Source organism: Arvicanthis niloticus, chromosome 23 (genome assembly GCF_011762505.2).
Source record: "Arvicanthis niloticus isolate mArvNil1 chromosome 23, mArvNil1.pat.X, whole genome shotgun sequence".
Lineage (NCBI taxonomy): Eukaryota > Metazoa > Chordata > Mammalia > Rodentia > Muridae > Arvicanthis > Arvicanthis niloticus.
In genome coordinates, this window is record NC_133430.1 from 15,656,287 (window position 1) to 15,678,756 (window position 22,470).

Here is a 22,470-nt window from a genome sequence, read left to right on the forward strand (position 1 = left end):
TCTGTCATATAACATCCTTCAAATGTTTTCCTTCTACTGTTTAGTAAATTCCTCAAACATAGAATAAGAAGGGAGAGACTGGCTGAGTGTATAGTTCCGTAGAAAAATGCTTCTCAAACACATGTGGAGTTTGACCTTCTAACACACACACATACACACACATACACAAACATACTAACCAACAATGGTTTCACTAAGCAAATAATAGTCATTAATAAAAGACTATGCCTTTTTAAAGAAATAGTAAGTTTGGAAACGGAAATTTATATTTAAGATAAGGAAAATAAGTCAATTTAAGAACTCAAATGGGGCTGAAGAGATGGCTCAGCAGTTAGGAGCACTGACCACTGAGTGCTCTTCCAGAGGTCCTGAGTTCAATTTCCAGCAACCACATGGTGGCTCACAACCATCTGTGATGGGATCTGATGCCCTTTTGTGGTGTGTCTGAAGACAGCTACAGTGTTCTCATAAATAAAATAAATCTTTTTTAAAAAATAAAAATCTATTTAAAAAAGAACTCAGATAGTGAGGGTTATAACTAAATGGTAGAGTATTTGCCAAACATGTCAAAAAACCCTGAGTTCTATTCCCAGATTGCCCAATGGAGTGGTTTGAATGAGACTTCCTCGTAGTGTTGGACAGTTGACTACCTGGTGCCAAGTTGGTGGTGCTATTTAGACAGGTGTAGGAGGTTTGGCCTTGCTACATGAAGTATATTATTAGAGCCAGGCTTTGAGGTTTCAAAGCCACACACCACCTGAAGTTTGGTCTCTCTGCTTCCTGCTTGTGGTTCAAGATGTGAACCCCCAGCTTCCTGCTCCTACAACACGCCTCGGCTTCACCATTATAGACTCTAACCCTCTAGAACCATAAGCCCAAAGAAACTCTTTCTTCTAAAAAGAAAATTGGCGACTAATAGCATGAAAACTATTATTATTACCTAGTCCACATCAGATCTTAGTATTTTGTTATGCTGTACCCAATATTTATGTTCTAGAAATAAAATAAAATATTTTATAAATACTAGAACCCCTTATAAAATTATCATAGGGCTGAAGAGATTGCTCAGCAGTTAAGAGTTTGTACTGACATTCCAGGGGACCCAAGTTTGGTTCCAAGCACCCACGTCAGGTGGCTCACAACCATCTGTTGCTCTAGGGGGATCTCATGTCCCAGACCTTTATGGGCACCTACATATACATGCACAACCCCCTCTTCACCTACACATACAATTAAAATACAATCTTTTTTTCTAACTCTTCTGTATCTAGATCCACAAAGATATATGTGTGGGGCTGGAGAGATGGCTTAGTGGCTAAGAGTCCTGGCTGCTCTTCTCACAACCACCTGTAACTCCGGTTCCAGGGACCCAAAACTTTCTGCTGGTATCTGCAGCCCCTGTGTGCATGTGGTACACAGACACACATGCAGGCAAAACACCTATACACATAAAATTGTTTTTAAGTTTTGAAATGTATATTCTTTCATTCTTGTGTCTGCACACACATACCAGGCAAGCACTCTGCCACTGAGCTATGTCCCCAGCCCTAGCTTGTAGATAAGTATGTAGGTAGGGTAGATGTCAGATAGGCAGATTTTGTTTTTCAGACAGTCTCATGCATCTCAGCTTGGGTTCTAACTCATAAAGAGGCCAAGGATGACCTTGAGCATCTGAGACCCCAGCCTCCGCCTCCTGGATGTTAGGATTTTAAGCACTACCACACCTGGCTTTTGTAGTGCTTGGAATCAAGCCCAGGGCTTCATGCAGGTTAGACAAACACTCTGCCAAATGAGCTATGTACCTAGAACCTAGTTCCCATATTTTACGCTTATATAATTATCAAATTATGGATATAGATGTGATTTATCTATACACATATATACATATAGATATATTTATAAAACTTTCTGCTTACCATGCACTTTTTTTTTTAATCATATCAGTTAAACACTAGCTTATTCATTCTTCGTATGTGTGTGACACAGATGCACATGGTGAGGAGTGTCAGAGTGTCCTCTCTTTCTACCTTGTTTGAGGTAAGTTCTCTCGTTGTTCACATCTGCTTATGTCAAGCCATCTGGCTGATGTGTTTGCAGGGATTCTCTGCCCTGCTTCCCACCTCACATCTCACCACAGGATTACGAGTGTGCTATCACACCCAGCTTTACATGAGTTCTGGCTATTCTTCTTGTTCTTGTTGTTGTCGTTGTTGTTGTTGTTTTGCATGGTTTTGTTGTTTTGTTTTTCAAGACAGGGCTTCTCTGTGTACCCCTGACTGTCCATAAACTTGTTTATAGACCAAGCTGGCCTCAAACTCAGAGATCTGCCTGCCTCTGCCTTTCAAATGCTGACTAAAGGCTTCACCACTACTGCCTGTCAAGTTCTGACAATTCTACATCAGGTTCTTAACACTTGCATGCAAGTGCTTGATCCATAAAGCCTCCCCCAGTCTGTTTATTCATTCATAGGAATATCCCACAATTAATTTACTCACGATTTTGTTGTTGGAATTTTAGGTTATTTGCAATATTTTTCTTTTACAAAGAACAAGGTTTAGTGACCATCGTGACATATGTCCTTATATACACAGAGAACAGTCCTCAAGGGTAAGTCCAATTTTCACTAGCTATTGTCAAGTCCCTCACTGAAGTGATTGTACCAATTTAGACTCCTTCCAGGTTCCCTTTCCATTATGGCCAAATAAATGACTTTGTCAGACCTATCTTCCCACAGACAATAATTATAAACCCCGGATAAAAGACCAAAACACTCTCTGCAAGTATTGGAGAGATCCTCAAGAGGCTTCAACACTTGGAAGAGAGAAATGACTCCAGATGAGCTTCCGTGCTGTGGCAGAGGGATCCTGAAGACTTCGTTCGCATGGCCAAAGCATTTCTTACCAGAAATAGCAAGCCACATAGTTTAAAGGAACCACAGCTGGTGGACAGCGAGAAGAGAATTATCAGAAGGAACCAAAGCAAAGAATGTACAAATTATTTTTATCCAAATCTCCAGCTGATTTCTGAACCACTTGCATACAAGTACTTGATCCATAAAGCTTCCCCCAGTCTATTCATTCACTCGTAAGAATATCCCACAATTAATTTACTGAAAGACACTCCCCTTTGGATTTTTTTTCTTCAGCTCCTTTGTTTCGTCATATCCAACTTTTATTTAAATTTTTTTAGATGCCTGTTTGTTTTCTAGTAAGAGAAGAAAGGATGTGGATTTGGGTGGACGAGAAGAAGGATGGACCTGGGAGTATCTGGGGGAGGGGAATCGAATCTGTAGTCAGAATATAACAGAACATGGACTCTCCACAATGTGAGAGTCACAATATCTAGGGTAAAATTCAAGCGTATAAAGAAACAGGATGCCTAGGGTTTAGTGCACACCTGTAGTTCCAAAACTGAGGCAGTAGGATCACTTGAACCCAGAAGCTGGTGGGGGTTTTTTTTTTTGGGGGGGGGAAGTCTTGTTTTCAGTCTTCCTATGTAGCCCAGGCTAATATAGAACACAGAATTGTCTATGGTACCATGCTTGGGATGGACAGAATAGTAGGAGCCTATTTCGAAAAAAAAGAAGAAAAAATGGTAAGAGAAAAGAGGAAGAGGAGGAGGAGAGAGAGAGAGCACACTAGATATGGGGGTACATACTTGTAATCCCAGAGTTAAGAGACTGGAACAAGAAGATTATGAATTGAAGACCTGCCTAGGATACTACAATGAATTTGAGGCCAGCATAGCCTAGAGAGAAAGGTCCTGTGTACGGAAATCAAAATGAAAAAGAAGTGGGAGAAAACAGAAAGCGAACTAGAGATGGTGCAGAAGTCCCACTCGGCAGGCAAGAGTTTCAAACTGTCTAATTCTGCACAGTGAGGTGGATATGATGACTCTACAAACACACATGTCAGCAGAAAAATTAAAACTATGTTTAAGCTAGAAACTTCAGAACTTAAAAATACAAGAGACCGTGACAGCATGCACAGAGCCTGCACAGGGTCAATCCAGTTGAAGGGGAAGTGGGCGTGGGGTCCAGCCCCTCACCAAGAAGGTATTTGCAATTGATAACCACTGGTAAGGGGAAAATTAGCTTCCTCTAACAGAAATGTGTGGTTACTGCCCTAACCACACATCAGGGCAGGCTCCATGCCAGGAGTAGTTGGCCAACAAAAAACAAACCCAGTGGTATTTTTGTGGATTTTTGTTTCATGTTACTTTGAGTTATTATTATTATTATTATTATTATTATTATTATTATTATTATTATTATTTGGTCTACTGTTCTTTTGACTGTTTTCATTTTTTCAGTTATGGGGGAGGTCTTGTATTGATTTTGGTTTTTGTTTTGCTTATTTGTTTGTTTTGGTTTTGTTTCTTAGGTTTTAGGGGAGATGTTGCTTTTTTTAACTGAGGAAAAAGAATGTAAAGTTGGGTGGGTATGGAGGGGAAGGGACTGAGAAGAACTGGGGAAGTGAAAAAATAACCAAAATACATTGTATGAGGAAAAACTTTAATTTAAAAAACCCACTTAAAAAAAAAAAAAACTACTCAAAAACAGCCTTAAAAATTCCTATGAGGGAGTTGGGAATATCCATTGGTAAATCACTTCGCATGTCGATGTGAGGACCTAAGATGGGGCTCTCACTAAGCTATCTAGACTGGCCTTAAACGTGCAGTGATCCTGCCCCAGTTTCCCAAGTGTGTGGACTGCAGACCCATACAACCATAGTGTCCTAATAACCAGCTTTAGAATGAATATTTATAGGGCAGGTGGGCTTTACGGTGAACTTACCAGATGACATGGGAAACTGTGAAAGTTTTACTGATGTTTAGTTCAGTTCACAGAGGAATTTAGCGATAGCTGATGTCTCGAGTGTTACCGTCTTTGAATATGATGTGTTGTAGGTTTTTCCACTGAAGACCATTTATAGGTCTGATTAAATGATTAGACCGATTAAGCAGTTTATCCTTTTTATTTATATTTTGAGTGCAATGATGCTTCGTGGTGCATTTTCTGATTTTCTATTTTGATTTATTTGAGATGGGTCTCACTATGTAACTTAAGGTACCTAAAACTCTCTATGTCTAAGCTGGCCTAGAACTCTTGGCAATCCTCCTGCCTCAACTTCCTGAGTCTTGGGATCACAGACTTGTGTTACTACATCTGGCTCTTTAATTAATTTTTATTGGAATATAGAGCCATAATTTTTTTTAACCTTAGACTGACAACCTTTCTTACAAGTTCTACTACTTGTTAGATTTTTCCAAAATGTCCCACATCGACAAACTTGGCATCTATGAATAAAGAGAGAATCTACTTCACACTTCACTATTATGTTCGTCATTTAATCTCATTACATTGGACAGAAACTTCAGAATAATACAGAATAAATGTACTGTGACATCTTTTCCCTACTCCAAATTTTAGGAGTTATTCTTCCAAGATTCGTCACTACATTTGCTGGGCTTTGAGGACATTTTTATAGTGTGCTGAGGAAGTGTTTCATATACTTAACTATGGACTTTTAATGATGAAAAGTTATTTTTAATAAAGAACTTACTGAGCAGATAGACTGGAGAGTCCCCATATATACTCCCTCTCCCTTACACACACATTAGCATATATCCATGCACACATGCACACTCATGCACAGATACACATATTCTCACACATGCAGACACACAAGAACACTCATGAACACACACAGATATGAATGCACACACACAGAGACTTTATTGCTAACATACTGCATCTGTTGCAATTGAACCAATGGTGATGACACGTTAACCAAAATCCATAGTTTAAAGCTTCGGTCTGTGTTGTAGATGACTAGAGATGACTCAGTAAGACATTGTTCATTTCTGTCATAATGGGCCTTTTATTTCTAGGATTTCCTTTAGATGCAGCTTCCTGCTCTCTGCTCATATCACCCATTTGTTCTTCCTGTTGTCCACTCTTCTAGAAGATCCCCTAGTACAGCAATCATACTCATTTTAAATCAAATCCTCATTTAATCTCGTCATCCTAAGCTGCCGGATCTGTGTTTGCTTTCAGCGCTTGCTTTGCCTTTCACCTTGTGTAATGTCTTTCCCTTCGGCATGCTGACCTGCTTTAAATGCGAACAGTGGAACAGTGTCCTCTAGAGATCTGTGCACTAATGTCTTCATCCCCAGGGTGACTCTCCTGGGACATGTCATTGACCCTTAGAAGGAGGACCTTATGGGCGGGGCTTAAGTCACTGAGGGTATGTCCACAAAATGGAACATGGTGGAGTCTAGTTTTGTGGCCTCTCTGTTTCATGGTAATAGGAACTGAAGTCAAGAGCATTTAGCGTGAGGGTTTATGTTTACTTAGGAGTTAGGCTGTGTTTACTGTTAACTGGAGTTGTGTGAGTCAGGTTTCAGTTTCCTTCTTTGTCTCCCTTGTTATCTAAATTTCCCTAGAAATTCCTTAAATAGACTGACTTGCCTCTCTTACTTAAAACCCAGTAATATACTGGGGCCCTGTTGACATAGCAATTAAGTATAGAATCCTATGCTTAAATCCCTATGTTTTCAGTGGGTCCTTCTCACTGTAACCTACAGAAGAGTTTTTTTTTAGCCCTCACCCCACCCCCTAAACAACCATTACGTGAGGCTGAAAGTCTGATATGAGCTCCAACTATCTGGTTCCCTGTCCCAAGCTTGGGCAAGCTTTGAATAAAGCTGTTTCCCTGATAAAAGGCCTTCATTGTGGGGAATATACAACTCTGGTTGGTCCTAAAGTGTTCTTCCCTGCCAGCGGCAGGATGCTTTCCTTGGCTCCTCACCCACAAGAATCTCTCAGAGCCTCTAACCCAGCGGTTCTCAACCTTCCTAATGTTGTGGCCCCTTAATAATCATGTTTAATACTCATGTTTAATACTCATGTTTAATACTCACGTTGTGGTGACCCCCCCAACTGTAATGTTATGTTGCTACTTCACAACTGTACTTTTGTCATGAATCATCATGTATCTATCTAATATACAGACTATCTGGTATGTAACCCCCAAATGAAGTCTTGCTCACAGATTGAGAACCACTGCTCTAGAGGTTAAAAAAAAAGCACATGAAAGTGAGCCTCGCCAAGCCTGCACCTGCCAGGAGCTTTGGCATAGCGAGGTAATTTGCCCTCCATTGCAACAGTTCAAAGTAATCATTAAAGTGTTTTATGCATTACTGATTCAATAAGAATCTCTGTGCTCTCCTGTCCAACTAGGGTTTGTGTACTGCCTTGTTGATGGTGATTGTGTGTGAGTGTGAGTGTGCATGTATGCGTGTGCATGTGTTGAAACTTATTGAATCTTACTCCACCAAGTACATGTTCACCCACAACAGCACCACATGACCACATTTGAAAATACGGTCTTCCCGGATGTAATCAAGTTAGAGCCATAATGGGTTGGAAAGGCGGTAAGGCGCATGCACACCAGAAGGGAGCACCGGTAAGGATGGAGGCAGAGTTATGGGAGCGCCACAATGATTGGAAGTTCTGGAGAGAAGCACTACACCAGCAAATTTCTTCCACAAAGTCTTTGAAGAAGCATGGCCTCCTTGCGCTGTGGTTATTAAGCACTCTAATGTCTGAGATTCCCTAGCACCAACCCTGAAAGCCCTGAAAGCCTGAAACAGGCAGTTTGTACTCTGGCCTCAATTCTCTGGTAAATCTAGGAACAGCCAGTGAGCTTTGGTGTTTCCTCTTACTACCAGGGCAGAAGTGACAGCTTCCACTCTGTGGAGAAGGGAAACCAGATGTCTGTGTGGAGTCACTTTTGTGTTTGTGTTCCTTGAGCTGAGATGTTACTGAGCATACCAGCCTTCAACATTTGAGCTCAAACTATCCTCCTGCCTCGGCCTCCCGTATAGCTGCATCTACAGGTGCCCCCCCCCCAACTTGTATTGAACTTAATAAATCATCTGTGAAGTAGGCCACCATGTCTTCCATATGTTAATGAGATATATTATATTAATAGATTTCTGAAGGATTGTCACATTCCCAGGGATAAATTTAATCTTGTCTTTCTTTAATACTTCCGAACTGACTTGAAAATTGTTTTCCAGAATTTTTGCACTTGTCACGAAAAGCATGCCCCTGGGTAATAATTTTCTCATCCAGTTACAGCATTAAGATGATAGTTGTCTGAGCACAAAAAGAATGGGTTAGTTTCTTTCTTTGTCTAATCTTTAAATTAGGAGTATCTGTTCTTTGATGGATAAGGGTAGGGTGAGCCTGCCACTGTCCCCGTATAGCATTATCTACTGTCCCCTCAGTCCTGGACCATCAAAAAGAGCAGGTCAGCTTAGTACAGTGGTTCTCAACCTTCCTAATGTTGCAACCCTTTAATACAGTTCCTCATGCTGTAGTGACCCCCCCAACCATAAAAATATTTCATTACTACGTCATACCTGTAACTCTGCTACTGTTGTGAATCAGAATGTAAATATCTGATGTGCAAACTCAGAGGGGTCCCGACCCACAGGTTGAGAACCACTGTATTAGCAGCTTTCGCTCCATTGCTGTCGGAAACAAGAGTGAGGAGCTCCCTCCCCTCATCCCTTTCTATGTCTCCGGCTGAACAGGACAGTTATAATGAGTGTTACTCATAATGAGTGTTACATATTTACATGATGCAGCTACATATTTACCTGTCAGTGTTGCCTTAGCCATGTGCATCTCAGGTCAAATTACCGTCATGTTTCGGGATCGTTTTGTAATTAATACTCTGATTTTCTCTTAAAAGAGAGAGGAGAGAAAGAGAGAGAGAGAGTCTGTGTGGTTTTAAGTTTTATCTCTTTTAGTCAGCAACACGGTTGAGGCTTGTTTGCTTTTCGACCCATAACCTCCTTCAGTAACAGGTCAACTCTGTTTTGTGCGTCTTCGGATATGCTCGGCTTATGTTCATCTTCTTGTTTTGCATGGTCTTTATCGTTCCTTCTTTTTTCTCTTATTCTGTAACTGTGCTTTTAATATACAAAACTTGTACACAATGTCCCTTTCCTTCTGCTGATTTGAAAGGCTTTGATTCTGCTTCTGGTCTTTTACTGTTTGTTTTGGTTCTTAAAATAAATTTTCAGCCATGACTCCTTCTAGCAAACTATAATATTTATAACTTCTCCTCAACCGAATGCGAATCCCTAGTTTGTTGTGGTTAGGTTGAGTTTTGGTTTGCCTTTGTAAATAAACTCACTGACAATTTGGTCAACACTAGCCACATCTGGTCCTTTAGCTGCCACTGCCCTCATAATTATCCCTCATCCACCACACCCTCCATAGGTTCCCACTTCAGTTCTTTATGAAAGGGATAAGGGGCTAGAGAGATAGCTCAGAGGTAAGGGCACCTGCCATCAAACCTGACATCTTGAGAGTCATCATCTATCACTCAATGAAAGGAGGCAACAAACCCACACACGTTACCTGCTTATCCCCCACACGCATGCGCACACGTGTGGGTGCCAGAGACAACCAACCCACACACATCGCCCGCTGATGCCCACACGCATGCGCGCGCGCACACAGTAAGTGTAACCAAGCATTTTCTAACATAAAAATGATAAAAGCCGTAGGACTGTATAACTCGGACTGTTGCGTCTGAGAGTTTCTTTCACCTCTTTTGATGGCATTTAGTTGGTTGGATTATTCTAGCTCAAAATTATATGTTTTCTTCAATACTTTGTGTTCTGGAATATTTTATTGGTGAAAAGTTAGCTTTCATTCTGGCTTATTTAAAACAACAGCAGCAACAACAAAACCCATAGCTAGGTATGGTGACACACGTCTTTAATCCCAGCACTCAAGAGGCAGAGATGTCTGTGAGTTCCAGGACAGCCTGGTCTACATAGTGAGTTCCAGGACAGGCAGGGCTACATAGTGAGATCCTATTTCAAAACAAACAAAAACAATGATGATAGTGATGATGAGATGATGTGATTGACGACCACGATGACTGCAGCGCTGGCGCTGGCAGTGGTGGTGGCGCTGGCAGTTGCGGTGACAGTGACAGTGACGATGATGATGATGATGATGATGATGATAAAATTTTTAAAACTTTCCCCTTTAGTCATTTTACAACTTTGGGTGTATTATTGACTTTCTGCACATTTATTATCTTATGTTTTTTTGTGGATTTACTTTATCCTTCTAAGTACTGAAAGTACCTTTTTCTGTCATATGAGGACGCAGAAAATGTTTTAACTCTAGGAGAATGTGTGCCACTTTGCTTGTGTTTTCCTTCTCTGCTAGCTCCTCCCTGCCTCCCTCCCTTTCCCTCTCCTCTCCTCTCCTCTCTCCCACCTCCCTCCTTTTCTCTTCTCTCTCTCCTCTCTTCTGCTTCTCCTCCCCCTTCTTTCCCCCCACCTCCTCCCTTTTTCTGGGCTGGAGGTCAAACCCAGGGCTAGCATACACTAGATAGCAAGCGCTTTACCACTGAGCCACATTTATCTCTGAAGTCACGGGCTCTTTTTGCGTCCGGCCTATTGTGCATCTCAGTGATTTAATTTTCCATTTCAGTGATGTAAATATTTTATTTTCACACACCTAATTACATTTTTCATATTTACCTGTTCCCATTTCATATCTGCTTCATTTCATTCATAACATTTGTTCTTCTTTATGAATTTTACTTCTACCTTCAGGACAAGCATATTTGCTTTAGGGTCTTTGGCAGCTTCTGTTACACACACACACATACACACACACACACACACACACACACACACTAATTTTATTGGTAGTGAATTCACATTCTCTTGGGGTGTTCTATCTTGCTTTGTTTGCTCCAGTTCTGACCATTAAATTACTTATGTAATCTGGGCTTAGATACCTCTTGTGTGAGGCCTTTTGCTCTTTTTTCTTTTCTTCCCTTCTATTCTTCAGTGTTTCCTTCGATTCTTCAGTATCCTAGCACTTTCTGGTTCATCTCTCTCTCCCCACCTGGCTCCCTTCATAGGCTGATCAAAACTGGGTGTTATACTAGTCAAGGAGAGTGTTAACTAGAGACTGTTATAATACAGTCTCAGGTCATGAAATGGAGGAAGAGAAGATCTTAGCCTTATAAGGCACATGGGAGGCCCTGGCTCCCATCCCCAGAACTACAAAATAATTAAATAAGTGGATTTTATTTTTAGGCATGATCTCAGTGTGTAGCCCTGGCTGGCCTGGAACCAGGCTGATTTTGAACTCACAGACATCTACCTATCTCTGCCTTCTGAGTGCTGACTATACCCAACCAGAGGGGGGAAAAAAGGAACTTAGTTATTAGGCAATATGATTGAATTGAGTCTCAGGACATTATCCATGTCTTTCTGACTTCTTGGATTACAGTATGTTCTAAATTACATGCATTCTACAAAAGTGCCCACAGTTCATTGAGACCCTTTTCTCTTTCTTATAAAATGTTTTCTGGGCTTATTTATTTTATTTTGGTGTATGAGTATTTTGCTTGCATGTATATATGTGCACTACACACATACCTGGTGGCTGTGGAGGTCAGAAGAGGGTATGAGATCCCCTGGAACTAGAGCTACAGACAGTTGTAAACCATCATATGGATGCTGGGAATCAAACCTGGGTCCTCTACAAGAACAAAAAATACTCAAACATATATTATTCTCTGGGTCTAAGACTCCATGACTGAGCATGGAACAATTTTTGACAGGCAGCATTTGCTATAGTTTTTAAGATTTTATAGTTTTATAGATTTTAAGTATCTCCCAAAGGCACGGGTATTCAAGGACTGTCCCATTACACTGCACTATGAAGAAATTGAGTGTCCTTTCAGCCAGCGTTTCTCAACCTTTCTAATGCTGCAACCCTTCCATACAGTTAGTTTCCTCATGTTATGGTGAACTCCCCAACCATAAAAACTATTATGTTGCTACTCCATAACTGTAATTTTACTACTGTTTTGGATCCTATTGTAAATATCTGTGTTTTCCAATGGTCTTTGGGGGTCACAACCATGGGTTGAGAAGTACTACTTTAAGGGGTAGGATCTAGTGGGGGCATGTCTTGGAATGGGACAGGAGGATGCCAGCCCCTTCCTCTTACTCATGGCTTCCAGGCCATGAAGGAAGTGACTCAACTCCAGTCTTTTTCCAGTTCTGGGAAGAAAATGCTGGGCCTCACAGGCTAAGTGCTGTGCCTCTGAGCTGCATTCTCAGTCCAGCAGTTGGGGGGAAGAGTGGGGGAGGAGTTGGGGAGGGACAGGGGAATGGGGATGAGGGACTTTTGCTCCAGCTACAGTCCTGAAAGCCATACTATCTCCAGCTCCATTGTAGACAGAAATCCCCCTATGAGCCCAAACAAACCTTCCTGCTTGATAAGCTGATGGTCCTAGGAATGTGTTACAGTGCAGGAAATTGGACTAATGCTCTTATCTGTTTCATCTTCTGTTCCCTACTTTCAAAAACCATGAACTGTTTCTCAAAGCTTTGCCATTGGGATCCTGGCCTTTTTGTATGGTCTCACTGTCGTATGGATAGCTCATCTCCTTCTGTGTTTCGACTACAGCTTACATAGTGAAGATTTCAGTTCCTTTCATCCTGGTCTCTCAAGATTCAAGCTTGTGTTGTTAACTGCTTGAGAGATGTTTATATACAGAACCCCCATCAGTACGGTCAGCCCAGTACACATAAGCCAGGCCTTATTCTCCGACCTCTGCCCAATTTTCTGTCTCCTCATCTCAGTCTCAGTCACCTTTGCCCTGACTTGTTTTCTTTCACACATATGATCTGACTGGGATTCACGGGTTGTCATTTCCTTGTCAGAACTACCCCCAAACTCATTTCTTTCTATCCATACTTAATTGTGTTGTCTGCATCTGTTTCTTCTTGATCTCATGTCTGAGTCAAGGAAATCCCTTCCTTGGGGGTTCCCAGATGCCCCCTCTTTCCTCTTTAATCACTCCTTCTCGCTGCTCCCAGCATGGTTTAATCATCTGAAAGCTGTATGTGCCAGACTTTGGAACCTTATCAATACATTCTCATTTGTCCTTGTGCCTTCCCCATTAGATCTCTATTCTGTCAATCCCTCCCTACACACCTGCCCTGAACATCTACCTATCTCTCCCCACACACCTGCCCTGAACATCTGCCTATCCCTCCCTACACACCTGCCTGAACATCTGCCTATCCCTCCCTACACACCTGCCCTGAACATCTGCCTATCCCTCCCTACACACCTGCCTGAACATCTGCCTATCCCTCCCTACACACCTGCCTGAACATCTGCCTATCCCTCCCTACACACCTGCCTGAACATCTGCCTATCCCTCCCTACACACCTGCCCTGAACATCTGCCTATCCCTCCCTACACACCTGCCTGAACATCTGCCTATCTTTACTCAACCTCTGCTTCAGCCATGAGTCCTTCTCTGATTAATTCATTCCAGAGAAATGTCTCCTTTGTTTCAATACCCCAAATTCTCTGCCTAGGCTACATTTATATCTTATATATGTCTGCCATGTTGCAAGATATTTATTTATCTAAGTCGGGTCCTTAAGCATGGCGATACGCACCTGCAATCTGAACACTGGGGAGGAAAAGACCTGATTAGCAAGCTTAGGCCAAACTGCGACATCTCCTAAAGAACCACAACTGAAGCTGGCCCTGGCTTCCATTTGAATGTATGCACAAATGTACACTCTCACAAACATACACAACACATATGTGCACACACCACACACGCGTGCACACGCACAAAATTTACATACAGAATATCTACAATGCAAAGAAATTCCCCTGCTAATTGCGCTAATGGTAACATACAATTTGTGATGAATTTCATTTCCATGATAATAGAAGAACCAATTTAAACACTAAACCTCTTCTATCTGGAAAGTGGGCTACTGACATCACCATCACAAAAGGTCTGGTATAAGAAATAAATGAAACTCACATATAAAGTGCTTAGCCTGGTACTAGGCATGTAGTAAAGGTTTCATAAAATGGGCTTTTTTTTTTTTCCATTTCAGAAACAGTAAGAAGAGAAAAGCAGGTAGAGAAGAGAAAAGCTGTGCAGAATTAGCCTTCGACAGCTCTGTTCTAGAACGTTCCGCTTTAGGATTTTTCATTCTCAAATAACGTTTCTCTGAGAAACCTGATTCCCTCTGAAGTGCATTCCCTGTTGATTCCATGCACTCTTCCATTTCACGCTCATTCCTACCCTCATGACAGCGGGCATGGGCAGCCACCCTTTGACCACTTGCCTTCCTGACCATAGCTGTTGTTCAAAGGGCAGTTTTCCTTCTCAGGTGCAAAGCTTCCTGGTTACTGTAACTATAAGTGACCTCTCTCTCCTAAAGCCCCTCAGCATTCATACAATATAAAACTCTGGAAATCCTAGATGCTTCATAGTGATTTGACATTCAACCCATGGGTGATTAGCCTGGAGAAACCTTTGTAAGCATCTGCCCCACCCACCAACCCACTCTCACCTCACCACCCTAGCATCCCCCTATGCTGGAGTATAGAGCCTTCACAGGATCAAGGGCCTCGCCTTCCACTGATGCCAGACAAGTCCATCCTCTGCTACATATGCAGCTGGAGCCATTGGTCCCTCCATGTGTAGTCTTTGGTTGGTGGTTTAGACCCTTGGGAGCTCTGGGGGGTCTGGTTGGTTGATACTGTTGTTCTTCCTTCCTATGGGGTTGCAAACCCCTTCAGCTCCTTCAGTCCTTCCCCTAACTCCTCTCCATTGGGGTCCCTGTGCTCAGTTCGATGGTCAGCTGCAAGCATCCGCATCTGTATTGGCCAGGCTCTGGCAGAGTCTCTCAGGAGTCAGCTATATTGGCATCAACAATAGTATCAGGGTTTGGTGGCTGCATATGGGATGGATTCCCAGGTGGGGCAGTCCCATTTTCAAAATTCGCCACAGCAAACTCTCCTGCAGCCTTGGGTGCAGGAATTGTCTTGTATCCATTGGGACTGGGCTTTACCACTGCATTTTGATTGGTTGTAGCTTTCTGTGATGCTCTCCCATTTGCTGCAAGAAAAAGTTTCCTCAGTGGGGAGTGGTGACTACTCTTGCCTGTGAGCATAAAGACAAATACTGAGAATGCAGTTGAGGATTATGCAAGTTGGTAAAGTGATGGTTGTAGGTTCTCTATGAAGATCCATGACTTTAGCTAGCCCTGGGTAGTTGACTAGGTTTCTAGTACAAGGCATGGTTTCCTTCTTGTTGAGCAGGTCTTTACTCCAATTAGAGAGCCATAGGTCACCACCAAAGTATGTGTGCCACAACTTCACCCTTAGGGCTATTGTGCCACACTGGTCATTGTGGTTCATAGGTGTCATGGCTGGTAGGACTGTTGGTTGCTTCCTGCCTTCAAAAACCTACATGGCATCTTCTGGTACCATGAAAGATAATACTCAGGGAAGAGACATTCAGGTCTGTTTCAGCTCAGGGCCCTTTAGGCCCTGTGTCTGAAGTGTATGCTGTCTTTAACCATAGATACCTACCTTGTACCTCTGAGGAGGAACCAAGAGCAATAACAATAGTCTGCAAAATTTGACGAGTCTCCTGGACAACCCTAACCAAACAATTCAAAAGAGTGTTTCTCATGTCTGATGTTGGAGGTTTTATTAGATGATCTTTGATGAGAAATTTTCATTTAAACTATCTGTTGTTACACAGACTTACATGTATTGCCCATTTTTTAGATAAACAGTTAATAGTATAATTCCCTATGGACTTTTTTGGAAATCCTTACTGTTATTTTCCACACCTTCCTCCTCTGTACTTGTCTCCACCCTTCCTCACTACAGCCCCCCTTCCCATTTCCCCTGGTCAGATCACTTTACCCTGCTAGTCCCCTCTCTGTTGCCCCCACAGCCGCCTTGCCCCAGCAATGTTCTCTTTGTACTCTCCCGGTTTCTGCAGTTATGCTCCAGGATATATACTCACACCTGAAGATCTAGTGCTAGGCGCCTCTGAAGAGAACAAATATTCAATGGTTGTCTTTCTGGGTCTGGGTTATACATTATTTCTTTAGAAAAACAGCCACATGTCAAGAAAACCATCACTCCTTAATCTTCATAAAGCTGATTCTAATAAGTCAAAAAAATATTTTCCAGGGGCTTAAAGGAGCATTCAACATTATGTCTCCTTAAGACAGATGATTATAAGACAAATTGAAGTCTTGTTTCCGGATCTCCCTTAAAGCCATTAATACTGGGAAATACAGCAAAGCACAGTCCTCCCTCTGATCTCCGGCTTTGCTTTTGTGCAGCTTTAATTACTTGAATCAGCTGTGGTTCAAACATACTAATACAGGGACAGGAGTGATGGCTCCGCAGATAAGAGCACTGACTGTTCTTGCGGAGAATTCAGATTTGGTTCTCAGAACCCACATGGAAGCTCACAAACTATACATAACTCTAGTTCCAAGAAAACTAACATCCTCTTCTGACCCTCATCAGTAGTGTACACACAGTGCACATCTATATGTGCAGGCAATCACACACACACACACATATACACACACATATACACACACACAAACACGCACACATACACACACCCATAAACACACATATATGCATATAGATATACTAATATTTGATTCTCTCTAAAAAGAGAAAAACCACATCTTCATTACTTTTATTACAGTACATTGTAATAGCTATATGTATTATAAGAAATTGATATTGTTAATCTTGTGCTTAATTTATAGATTGACTTTTACCATAAGTACGTCTGTATAGAAAAAAAAAAAGATATCACGTGCAGGGCTTAGCATCATCTGTGGTTTCTGACATCCACTGAGGAACTAGGAAGATATTATCCATGTATAGGTCGATCTACTGTGTGCAAAACATAAAAGTACAGCTTAATGAATGGTGGTTAATCAAGCTAATAACATGTAACCACACCCAGGTCAAGAAACAAAACATGCTACTGCTACAAAAAGCCTTGAATTCCCCCTTCCCCCACCCCCCAGTCAGAACTCCCTACCTCCCTCTCAACAGTTACAAATCTGACTGTGAGGGTAATTGCTTTCTTTACTCTCTCTATACAAATGAGTTCTTAAAAGAACAGAAGATCAAGGAAAATTTATTAGTCACTAGACTACGTCTGAACATATGGCCAACATCATTTTTAGAAGAATTTTCCCAATTATTTTTATGAGCCTACTAATGTCCCGAATTACCTCTCTGGCCTCTGTCAATGCTCAGGTCGAATTTATTGCATGCCCTTGAAGGTTGTCACCAATGGTAAAATAGCAGGCAGGATTCGGTTCTTCATTTCTTTGAGGATCTATTAGGTGTAATCCTCAAGATCTGAGCGATCATTCCTCAAAGACCAATATTTCAAGAAGATTACGCCATCCTATCCTGTAGAAATGCTTCTTAGGAACCAGCTGCTGCTGGTGAAAAATGAAATAGAAAATGAAGTTGTCAGGAAACTCCCATGGCTGAAGATGGAAAAAAAGTAATCCTTCAATAGCTTTTTTAGTATCACCCTTGTCACTAGCTTCTCCACACAAAAAAAAGAAAGAAAGAAAAAAGGAAGAGAAGAGAAAAGAAAAGAAAGAAAAGAAAAACTGAGATTCAGTATGTGAATACCAAGAAACAAGAAGGGAAATTTCGGCTTGAAATACAATACACATTGCCATCATTTGAATGAGCTATGACCCTTATAGGCTCAGGGATTTGAACAGTTGGTCCTCACTTGGTGACTGTTTGCAGAGGTTCAGGTGGTACAATTCTGCTAAAGGAAGTATGTGACTGGAGCTGAGATTTGAGAGCTTAAAGCCATGCTCTACTTTCATAGTCTTCTTTCTGCTTTAGTCTTGTAACTGAGGGAGCTCTCAGGTTCCTGGTCTACCTCCATGCCTGTTGTTTATTGCTTCCTCACCATGGTAGACCCTTTTCCCTCTGGAACCAATAACCTGGAAAAACTCTTCCTTCAGTAAGTTACCTTCGTCATAGTATTTTGTCACAACAACAAATAAGCAACTCATCAGGAGTTGTTCTGGGAGTTGGGTATTACTGTATGTGCAGGTATGAGTCTGACCTGGCTGTTACTTGGTAAAATATGGAAGGCTTTGGGACTTTGATCCGATACTTTGAATGCTATAAGCAGCAATCTTTCTAGCCTATAAGGCAGTAGTGCTGAAAGCAAGGCAAACTGTAGAGAACTGGTTCAAGAGATTTCAGAAGGAAGAAAAGACTCTTAACAGCAACTACTTTCATGGCTATTCCTATGATATTTTGGCAAAGAATCTGACTGTCTTCTGCCCTTTTCCCCGAGAATTTACCAGAGGCTAATTAAAAGGTGGTTAGAACAAAAATGCTCCCCAAAGCCTCAGATGTTTAAATATTTGATCGTGAGTTGCTGGCTCTGGTCAGGTATGTTTAGGTAGTGTGGATTTACTGGAAGACTATGTCCCTGGGGATGAGCTTCGAGGGTTTAAAGATTTGCACCATTTTATGTTTATGATGCTTTGTGCTTCCACTTCAAGAGTGAGCTCCTGGCTTTCTATTCCATCTGATATGTGTGTCTCTCAGTGCCAAGCCTCCCTGTCATGATGGGCTCTTACCCCTCTGGAACCATAAGCCCAAACCAACATTTTCTCTTAAGTTGCCTTAGTCAAACAGTGTTTTAGCACAGAAACAGAAAAGTAACTAATACATGGACTGATTTCTTTGGTAGAGAAAATTTCAAAACAACACAGCATTGAGTCTATGGTGTGGTTGTTATTGATAAAGCTAAGGCAAGTCTACAGTGAAAAAGAACAAGTGGGCATAAAGAACTTTTAAAAATATACAATTTAGAAGAAAAAGGAGCATTAGAAAAGTTAATGTTACAGCCAACGAATGTGCTAGAAGAGAGGATACAATCATTGAGATTTACACCATTTAGAAGAGGCCTGGAGGGGGCTGGAGAGATGGCTCAGTAGTTAAGAGCACTGACTGCTCTTCCAGAGGTCCTAAGTTCAATTCCCAGGAACTACGTGGTGGCTCACAACCAACTGTAGTGGAATCCGATGCCATCTTCTGGTGTGCTTGAGGACAGTAAGTGTACTCACAGACACATAATATATAAAATAAATATTTAGGGAAAAAAACCAAGAGGCTTGATGTACCCTGTAACAAAGGGAAGACCCCACCCTGCTAATCTTCCAACTTGTGAAAAGAAAATGCTTAGGGTTTGTGTCCCTAGAAAGCAGCAGCAAACAGAAGGTGTTGCTAATGTGATACAAAAGGATGAGAGTTCAGCCCAAGCTAGCACCCACACTTGGCAGTGCTGTCCTCAAGACACAGGCTGTAGAGATATGAAGAATGCAAGAGTGAATGAGTCATGGATTCATCCTCCTTGGCTTCAGAGAGCTGCGGGAGCCAACCAGCATGTGGCAGGAAAATCCCTGCCAGAAGACCCTAATAGGTCAAGAGACTGTGAGATGCTATGCAAGTGAAACCTGGGTTACCATGGAGACTCCAAGATATTGCAGATGCCGGAATCATCTGTCATGGAGAGCTGCAGACAGATAGTGAAACCAGCCCGAGAGAGAGAGAGATGTATGTTGCAGGCAGCAAAGTTAGAGGGACAGAGCCATCTAAGACGTTTGAAACTAGTCTTAGACATCAGGCATGTCCAAGAATTGGTGTCTGCCCAGATAGGTTTCAGTCTTGCTTTGGCCCAGTACCTGCTTATGTCCCCATTCCTCTCTTTTGGAATGATAATGTATATTCTATGACATTGTATATAAGAGTATAAAATTTGTTTTTTTATTTTTTTGGGTTTTTTTTTTGTTTTTTGTTTTTTGTTTTTTTGAGACAGGGTTTCTCTGTGTAGCTCTGGCTGTCCTGGAACTCACTCTGTAGACCAGGCTGGCCTCGAACTCAGAAATCTGCCTGCCTCTGCCTCCCAAGTGCTGGGATTAAAGGCGTGCACCACCACTGCCCCCCGGCTGTTCTTTTTTTACTTTAATGAGTTACAATTAAGAAACTGCCTTGAGCCTAAGAAAAGACTCTGGACCTTTCAAGGGTCTGAGACTGAAAGTCTATGGGAACTTTTAATGTTGTACTAAATGCATTTTGCATATGATATGAGCAGGAGCTTATGGGTGCCAGGCAGTGAAATGCCATAGTTTGAATGAGAAATGCCTACCATAAGCTTGGGGATTTGAATATTTGGTCCTAATTGGTGATGCCATTTGAGAGGTATAGCCTTGTTGGAGGAAGTGTGTCACTGAAAGTAGGGTAGGCTTTGAGAGCTTAAAGACCTGTATAATTCCAAGTTCACTCTCTCTGCTTCATGCTTGCAGCTCAAGATGTGAGTTCCTGGCTTCTGCTCCAGCTGACATGTCTGCACCTTACTGCCATGATTCCCAGTCGTGTCAGACTCTTTTCACTCTGGAACTGTAGACAAATAAACCCTTCTTTTTATAAATTGCCTTGGTTGCAGTGCTTTATTACAGTGCCTTAGTTAGGGTTTCTGTTGTTGTGAATGGATGCCATGACCATAGCAACTCTTATAAGGAAACATTTCATTAGAGCTGGCTTACAGTTTCAGAGGTTTAGTCCACTGTTGCCATGGCAGGAAGCATGTGGCATGCAAGCAGACATGGTGCTGGAATGGTACCTGAAAGTCTATGAGTCACTGGTGCTGGCTTGAGCATCTGAGATCTCAAAGCCCACCTCCAGTGATGCACTTCCTCCAACAAGGCCACACCTCCTAATAGTGCCACTTCCTTTGAGCTTATCTATGGGAGCCACTTTCATTCAAGCCACCTCTCACAGCAATAGAAAAGTAACTAATCCAGTGGAGTGTGCAGCTAAGACTGAAACTGCTATTCGTACATTTGCTGTATCTTTAGACTCAGCAAATCATACTAAACTACTTTCAAATGATTGTGCCAACTTATGCTTCCACCAGTACCTCTATACATCCTTGGCCATATTAGATACTGCAGCCTTTTTAATTTAAGCTGTTCAGATAATTGTGTAGGAGGTTCTCTTTTAATTTGCAATTTGCCAATTACAAGTAAATTGAGCCTATTTCACAGGATTATTTTAAACTTGGCTTCCTTTCCTATGAAGTTCCAATTCGACTCTTTAACTATCTTGACAAATTGTCTTCTTTTCCTTATCAGTCTACTGGAGTAGTTTGTGTCATCCAGTTATAGCCTCTCTGTCAGTTTTCTGTGTTGCAGGTGTGGTATAGGACTATCCTCAGAGTCAAAGTGCCATCATCCTTGTGAGCTCTGCTATGACCACTTATAGAAGATAATCACAGCTTGGCATGTTGATTATTGATCTTCCCTCCGAAAAGATATGGACGGGAACATGATGGACCCTCACCCAAAGATCCAGCTACTCCCTCCAATCAGCTGTGCACGGTTCTGTCCTAATTTCATGTTGCCCCAGGCAGGGACCAGAAGTTTATAGGCTGGAAAAGACTAAGAATAGGGCCCCATACACACAATCATCCATGTTGCTTGCAGACTTTCCAAGGTGGCTTCTTTAAAGCCATCTCCACTCTTGCTCATAACCCATTGTTCTTTAAGAGAGTCAAATGAACTCACTGATTCTCCAAGGAGAATTTGACCCTAGGAAGAGGGGTAAATATTATTTTATATCTCCCCTGGGGAGACAACTTCAGTAACAGCAGGCAATTTGTGTCACTTTGCAGTCTACCTTTGTGTTCTCTTAAGTCCATGGCTTGATGAAAAAAGGAGACTTTATTGTACTTTTTAAATTTTTTTTTAGACAGGATGTGGTGGCATAAATGAAAATGGCCCCCTTAGGCTCATATATTTGAATGCTTGTTCTGCGTTTGATGGAACTGTTTGTGAAGGATTAGGAGGTGTGTCAAGTAGACTGGCTTTGATTGTCATTTTTTTTTTGTCATTTTGATTGTCATTTTTTGACATTGTTCCCAGTGAACCTCTTTCTCTCTGCCTTATGACTGTTGTCTCAACATATAATCTCTGAGCTACTGACTGATCCAGCACCATGACCGGATGAATACCTGTTGTAATGCTCTCTACAGTGATGGTTATGAACTCAACTACTCTCTAGAACTGTGGAAAGTAACTAAGACACAGGGTTTCCTGTAGCTCAGGCTAGCCTCAGACTCTCAAATCACATGGGACCCACAGTAACAAAAACCCCAACATTGCAACAAATGCAAACATGTCGTTGAATGGGAGAGAGTAAAGGGCTGCCTGAGAGTAACCCTGAACCGTGACAGCTACCTAATTTTCAACCAACGTGTCAAAAACATGTATTGGGGGGAAAAAGCATCCTCAGAAATGAGTAATGTGTATGTGCACATGTGGAAGACTAACATCAGCCTGTACCTCTCATCTGATACAAAAATAGAAACGGATTGGAGCCTTCACATACGGCCTGGAACTTTAGCAATGATAGGAGACAACGCGAGCAAAACACTTCAGGATCTAGGCCTTTTCAAAAAGGACTCCAGAAATTCAAGAAATAA